The sequence below is a fragment of the Aplysia californica genome, unplaced genomic scaffold, assembly GCF_000002075.1.
Source record: "Aplysia californica isolate F4 #8 unplaced genomic scaffold, AplCal3.0 scaffold00263, whole genome shotgun sequence".
NCBI classification, from domain to species: domain Eukaryota; kingdom Metazoa; phylum Mollusca; class Gastropoda; order Aplysiida; family Aplysiidae; genus Aplysia; species Aplysia californica.
In genome coordinates this window covers 331,076-338,448 of record NW_004797533.1, presented here as the reverse complement: position 1 = coordinate 338,448, position 7,373 = coordinate 331,076, and the positions used below count along the sequence as shown (strand labels likewise).

At 41.0% G+C, this 7,373-nt stretch overlaps 1 protein-coding gene across 6 annotated transcripts in view; it reads left to right on the top strand.

Annotated features, from left to right (window-relative positions):
• Positions 1–7,373, top strand: part of GPB5 (glycoprotein hormone beta subunit) — a 139,807-nt gene that overhangs the window by 131,041 nt on the left and 1,393 nt on the right.

The following is a 7,373-nucleotide window of genomic DNA, read 5'->3' as shown; positions in this document are numbered from 1 at the left end:
ATATATCTCAATCTATTTATCCATCTGTCTATCTACCTATCTCTCGCCCCCTCCCCCCACACACACAACAAATACACACATAAACACACACAGGCGTACAAACGAGCACAAACATACAAACCATTCACACCCACGTGCGAGCATGCTTTCATCACACTGCACACTCATTCACCCACTCTCTCACCCACTCACTCACCCACTCCCTCATTCATTCACTCATACACCCACTCCTTCCTCACTCACTCACTCACTCACTCACTCACTCACTCACTCACTCACTCACGCTTTCACTCACACACCCACTCATTCACCCACCCACTCACCAACTCACTCGTTCGCGCACTTACTCATTGTCTCATTTTATCTTTCCAACCCCTCTGTTCCTGTCTACTAAGTCATTAGTGAGTGCATTCAAGCACGTGTCTTGCCCGGAAATTGGTGTGACAGCAACTGTGGTCTGACCATGCGGTGCTACACGCGAGCAGCAATTCTTCGGATTTCCCCAACATTTCACCTAGCTGACCTCAAAGTCCGGACATTACTGTTGATGAAAAAAAAAAAAGTACGCGAGGAAATGAGGGGGAGGGGAAAAGGCGCGCGGGGGAGGGGATGGGGGAGGGGGGTCGAGCAAAAAGATAATTCGCCAGACCAGCTTTCACTATTTTTTTCCAGCAGAGATTCAGAAATGTTGACGTGCTACTCTTTCAGTTCGAGATTTTAGTTAATAGTATCGTTGCGGGTTGTTTTTTGTTGGGGTTTTTTCTTTTTTTTTGGGGGGGGGGGGTATTTTACGGGTTCTTTGTTGCTTTTATTTTTGTTTTTTTTTTTTTGGTTTTGGGGGGGGGGGGGGGGGGTCATAGTTATCTTAGTGCAGAATTCTTCGCTAATTGCATTGCTTATAAGGTTTATTTCCATATACCAATAATTCATTGGGGCTGGGGGAGGGGGGACTGTCGTGGTCTAAAGCTTACGGTGTTTGCTTCTCATTCAATAGGTCCCAGGTTCGAAACCTGAAAGCGACGGAAAATTTTCTTCTCTAAAATGCCTTTCGTTCCCCCGCTTTCCTGCTCTATAACCATGTACTGTCGTCTGCTTTCGTCTCAACTTTCTGTCCCCACCCCCTTACCTCCTTTGCCCCCTCCTCTGGGCTCCTGACTCTTTCCGTAGCCTTTCTACAGCTTCTCCCTGACTCCTTTTTACTGCTGCCTTTCAGCCACACGCTTGAACTGAGGGTAGGTAAGATCTAAATCCTAGCCTTCTCGGATAAGGGCGAAAAATCTGGGAGGCCAACCTGGGCCGAGAGGAATACACCGTCTCAGAAGAAAGACCGCCGAGCAAATCGAAAAAAAAAATGTTTCATAAGGCAACTGAACTCATTTCTTCTGCCTGCGACAAAAAAGCACCTGACCGATACGCCACAGACAGAAGCCCGTCAAGTTTCATTCATCGTGAATGCAGTAGTTAATCCGTCCAGGCTTATTGGTTCATAGTTGAACAAGTGCACACTGGAAACCAGATTTCACCGACAAGTTCAACAAGTGCATACTGTTTTCCAGGAGAACAGTTGAATCTTGCAGAAAGACCTTATGCAGTTGCGAGTGCCGTAAAATACATACCAAAAAAAAGAATGGGAGGCCGAGGGGGGGGGGGGGTAATAGTACTCTGAGGCCCTCCATTCGTAACTTACTGGACCTAATACGCATGTCCAAGGACTCTACTCACTGTGATACCCCGCTCAGGTCACCATGACGTCATGATTTAAATTTGCTACTGTTGTGTTTATCTTTTACTTAATTTGGTGGCTTTTCAGGACAAGCGGGCTAACCCAGATTACGGGAATTTCCAGAAATCTTGACTTACACCAAAAGTGGGCATTGCCCTATCTATGGGAGAAGTTTTCGTTTGTTTGGTGTGTATATGTGAGGCAGCGTGGTGTAATCAGGCTCTCGTAAATTTTTGGGCATGTAGAGTTATTGGTATCATCTTAAAGCTTTTTCACTTGTCTTTATTTGGATGGTAAAAATATCCATTTATCTTGAATACAAGTCGAGATATTTGCGAAAGAAGGAGGTGGGGGTCACTTGTTTTCAGAGGTAAAATTAGTGAAAAAATGCCCACCTAAGTTGTGTTATTTATAAAGCTTGAAACTGAAAATGTCCATCTATTATGCTTTTAATCAGTGTTTTTCAGTAAAATCCACACATTCCCAAACTTGCGGAAAAATGCCAGTTTCTTCACTTTGATTATTTTGACGAGAACCTGATTCCACCACGCTGCCTCACTTATTATACTATATTTGTTTGGTTATAGAGAAATCTCTCTTTGTCTTTCCTAGAAACTGAACAAGAGGCAAAAACTTTACCTTCGATTTTCTCCAAACAGCATTTTTCGGGATAGCCCCCTTGTGCTTAAAAGCGACCATTTAAGATTTAGATCCCTCGTGACTCAGCAGAGGAAGACAGGACTAAAGCTAACATTTCGTTTTAAACCCACAACTAACAGAAACATGACGTCTTCTTAATAATTATTTACATAAACACTATCTCACATCATTACTTGTCACCACCATCATTTCTAAAATCATCATTGCTCGCAGATCGTTGACATACATATATGATTATCTTGAACATCTATCTGTAGCAGTTATATGTTATAACATTTTTGTACGAAATGCACTATTGAACACTATCATGCACATTAAAATTTTTTTACTAATCAGATGGCGCCAATATCATAGAATGGACAAGTGACCCAAAAAATATTATGATTTGGAGGATGGGGGGAGGTCAAAACTTACTATAAACGCTCAATGTATTTGTGAGTTCATGATAGGTGCTTTGCCTGGGGTTTATTTCCCTTATTTGAGGCTCAGCTTTTGAAGTTGTTGTGGTCGTTGTGTTAAGTTAATACTGCTTGAGTTGCTGCAGGAAATGTTTGTTAGCTCGGTTTGAGGGTAGCTGTACTTTTCCCCAAGCTACTCGTTTGGCAAAATCCGATCCGATCCGCTAAGATAAAAAATGACAGATATTCTAGGTCACGAGTGGGTGTATTCACCCCCAGCTTACAGCCAATCAAATGGCTACTGAAACATGGCATTTCGGGGTCAGGTCGTGTGTTTGCGGGCGAAATGCAGTAATGAACTTTAGGTCAAATTTGATCTAGGAAAGCAGAGGTTTATAATAATAATAATAAATGACATGTATATAACGCTCAACTCTATTTGACCTAGTGTGCAATAGTCATCGTCGTATTTCTACCAGGTCTTAGTGGATCGGATCATGTTGAGCGGGTCTAAGAGACCTTCTAAGGACTTTACTTTCAAAGCGTTTGGAGATTCGTCTGTATGACGTAAAAGGTCACTGGTTCTAGGGGTTAAATATTTGAACAAGCAAAAAGAGCTTGTTTAAGAGTAAACAAAAATACTCTGAGACCACCAGTACAAAGAGGGTGACAGTCCTGTTTTGATCAATGAGATCACAGTTATTGTGCCTTTCTCTTTTAGTTGAGGGTGTTTGAAATCTCTTTTAAGGTTTCAAGCTTGCTTCTGTAAAGGAGTTGTAATTTTATCTTTGCCCGACTGATGTATTTAACTGAGATAGCTATCGTCAGTTTGGACGTCACAGAAAACGAAAGTTCTGTTTGCCCTTTTGAGCAACCGTTATCCTCAGCTGCTATGATGTTGGGGGTTCTTCCTTTAATGCTCTGTTTAAACCATCCCCGTTTTAACAGGGCATATTTTAATTTGAAATTCTTGAAGGAGCTTTGTTTTACTTACTCTTCGTCTAATTGGCTTTTTTTTCTGTGGGAGATTCACTCTGAATTTGAGATCCACCAGTCCGTAGACGTGAATGATAATATCCTATTCCGTGAACTGCCATTAACCTCGCTCTTTGTTTTCCTTTTTGAAAACCCACTACTTTATAAGCGAAGCGTGCACACATTGGATAGGCGCCCAAACAAAAGGCAAAGGTCCTGACTCTCCTTGGTCGAGTGTGTGCAGCACCTTTTGCCCCGTTGCCCTTCTTTTGACTTCATGTAGACCACCATCATCCTCATCAATAATTTATTTATAGAGGCACCAGTCGTCTATGTCCAACTTCTCTTTTTGGCCCTTCATATGGAGTCAAATGGTGCGCGCTAGAGCTTATCGGGAGAACGTCAAAGTGGACGATCTAAGATATTGTAATACATGTACAAATCTATGGTCCAGCCCCTTTGATAAACCTTACGTGTGTAGTTGAGCATAGGACTCAAGCTAAGCAAAATTATTGTCCTTTTCAAAAGGATTAGGTTCAGACCCCTCTACCGTTCTTTTCTTTATGTGTATATACGTACTGTGAATGGAGAGGGGGCGGGGGTAAAAAGAAATGTGTGCAATAGATATTGTTGTATAAGACCCAATATCCAAGAAAGGGGCTTTTCTGAGCCATAGAATAGAAACGTTACTTATGTTTGAATAGGGAAGGCCCAAGTGAGTTCATGATAGGTACCTTGCCTGTCGATTACTTCCCTCATTGTGGGCTCAGCTTTTGAAGCTGTTGTTGATGTTGTGTTAAGTTAATACTGTTTGAGTTGCTGTTGTTGTCGTTGTTATTTGTTTGTTTGTTTGTCTGTTTGTTTGTTTGTTTGTTTGTGTGTGTGTTTGTTTTGCTATTGTTGTTGTTGTTACAACTTTCTAAGATAGTGATGTCGACGCTAGAAGAGTTGTTGCTACTGAATTCATCGAAACAATTGATATAATAATATAAGAAAAGACAGTCCTCAATCGATTTTGCACCCTCCATTAGGCGCGAGAACTAAGTGGCCACAAGGACGACAGTAGGTTGTCAAACAAAGCTGTTGATGAATAGTTGTAGGAACCGAATGGCCTACCCGAGAGATGAGCGCTCCGTCACGAAACGCGTTAGCGAATGGAGCAGTGCCATAATTTGTCAAAAGAAGACCACCGCTGCAACTCTCTTCTAGACAAAGTCCCTGTGAGGCAGCGTGGTGGAATCAGGCTCTCGTCAATTTTTGGGCATGTAGACTTTATTTGGATGAAAAAAATATCCGTTTATTTTGAATACTAGTCGAGATATTTGCGAATGAAGGAGGTGGGGTCACCTGTTTTCAGGGGTAAAATTAGTGAGAAAATGGCCACCAAAGATGAGTTATTTCCTAAGCTTAAGATTCCGTGGCAACTGAAAATTTACTTTTAGTGTACCTTTAATCAACGTTTTTCAGAAAAACCCACACAGAAATGAGTTCTTTAATGGGCTTGAAAGGTGTTGAACCAAAAAACAAAAATTTGATAAAAATTCACAAACCTGCAGAAAAATGTAAGTTTTTTCACTTTGATTATTTTGACGAGAGCCTGATTCCACCACGCTGCCTCATCTATAGCACTTGCGGCAAACGTGAGAGGCGCCTCATAAATAGATAATAGCACTGTCGATGACTATTTGGCTAAGTCCTCATTTTCTTTGACTCGGCAGGAGTGCTTCTTTGTTTCGTACCCCTCTTTGTCCACATTCGTGACATACTACGGGAGGACTGAAACTGTACCTGTTAGTAGAAGTTCGTTTTGTTTTGCTAGGTGTTTGTGTTTATTTGTTTCTTTTCTTTGGTAAAAAATTTTCTTTTTTTGTGTTATGTGCTCCTAAACTGGGTCATAGGGTTGACATCGGATGGTTTATTTGAACGTTTTTTTTTAGTTAATGCTTGTTTCAGCTTTTTATAGGAAGCGTGAAGTGGTATGTGCGTGAATGCAAAAGTGTCCATGTGAGTCCGTGCGTGCACGCAGGTGTGTGTGTGTGTGTATGTGTGTGTGTGTGTGTGTTTTACCAAGTTTTGGCGGCCATTTTTTCGCTAATGTTTCCTCTTAAATCAGGTAAACCCCACCTCCTTCAATCCAAAATATATCCACTTCTATTGAAGATGGATGGGTAATTTTTTCATTTAAAGCAAGACAAATGAACAAGCTTTAAGGTGATACCAATAACTCAATATGCCCAAAAATTGACGAGAGCCTCATTCCACCACGCTGCCTCACAAATGAAGGGGAAGAGGTTTATTTTTGCTCCATAAATATCAAACACAAGCCGCAAAAAGGTTTCTTCCTTTTCTTTTACTCCTACGTTGTTTTACGAAATCCCTCCGCTAACATACCCGTCTGTTAGTTATTTATTTGTGGCATCCCGCCTTTAGTCCTATCTGAAATAACCATCCTACCATCAGGGTTATTCTATTTATCTTGGGCCAACAAGGAAAACCCATTTCTGGATCATCAGCGAAACCAGTGGTAAAGCCCTTTAAAACCCCCCACATCAAGAAACCTACTAAAAATATGGAACAAAATTACTCTCTTGGGCATGCAACTAGGAGTGGTCTCAGTGTTTTTCTTAACCGTGTTTTATAAATCCTATACTTTTTAATGTCCACTTGGCCCGGGTGTATGGTGTGATCTTGGTGTCTGTGGAGTGGCGTGAGTCTGTGAGAAATCACACAATAAAGACTCAAAGGGTATCTTTCAGGTTACATACAACTAATTACTCAATTTCTTTTACCACTGTCCACGTCTTGATCGTGCTCTCTTTGTGTTGATGGATGTCTTTGTCATGATACTTTCTTTTCCCTGACCTCTCCTTCCTTTTTCTTTCTCTGGGTGATGTCTTTGTTTTGACCTCTACTTTCTTTGTATTAATGTCTTTGTTTTGACCTCTACTTTCTTTGTCTTAATGTCTTTGTTTTGACCTCTACTTTCTTTGTCTTAATGATTGTGTTTCTTTTGACCTCTGTTTTTTTTTTTCTCTCGATGTCTTTTAGACATAGGTGGGGCTAAAATAGCACCTACACATGGTTGGCTGGTGCCTCTATAAATATATTATTGATGGTCTATCTTTGTCTTGAGTTCCTTGGTCCAAAAATTTTCATAATGTTAGCTCTTTTTGTGGTGACTTTTTTGTACGTATGTGTCTATCTTGAAGTCTACTCTATTGTCCTGTTGTATAAAAAATGTGTCTTAATGTCAGCCTTCCCGTTTCTTTGTTCCTTTGCCTCAACGCCAATGTCTCAATTTCTGCAGCAGTCTTTGTCTTCATGCTTTTGTCTTGACCGGTTTATTTTATTTCCTGCATTCTCTATACTCTTTGGGCTTTGCGTCCCATCTCAAGGATCGCATTATCTTGTCTCTTTTCTAAGTCCCTTGTACTTGATCACCCTTTTGCTTTTTTATTGCTAGCTTCAGTATCCATGCAGCATTATAGTGGCGGTTTTATCTCACTTTTTGCAACGTGGTTTTTCTTCCCCTGTAATTTCATTGCATTTATTGTTTCTTTTCTTTTTTTCATTGAGGTGTCGGGGTTTTTGCTGTTTTTGTCGGAGGAGGGGGGGGG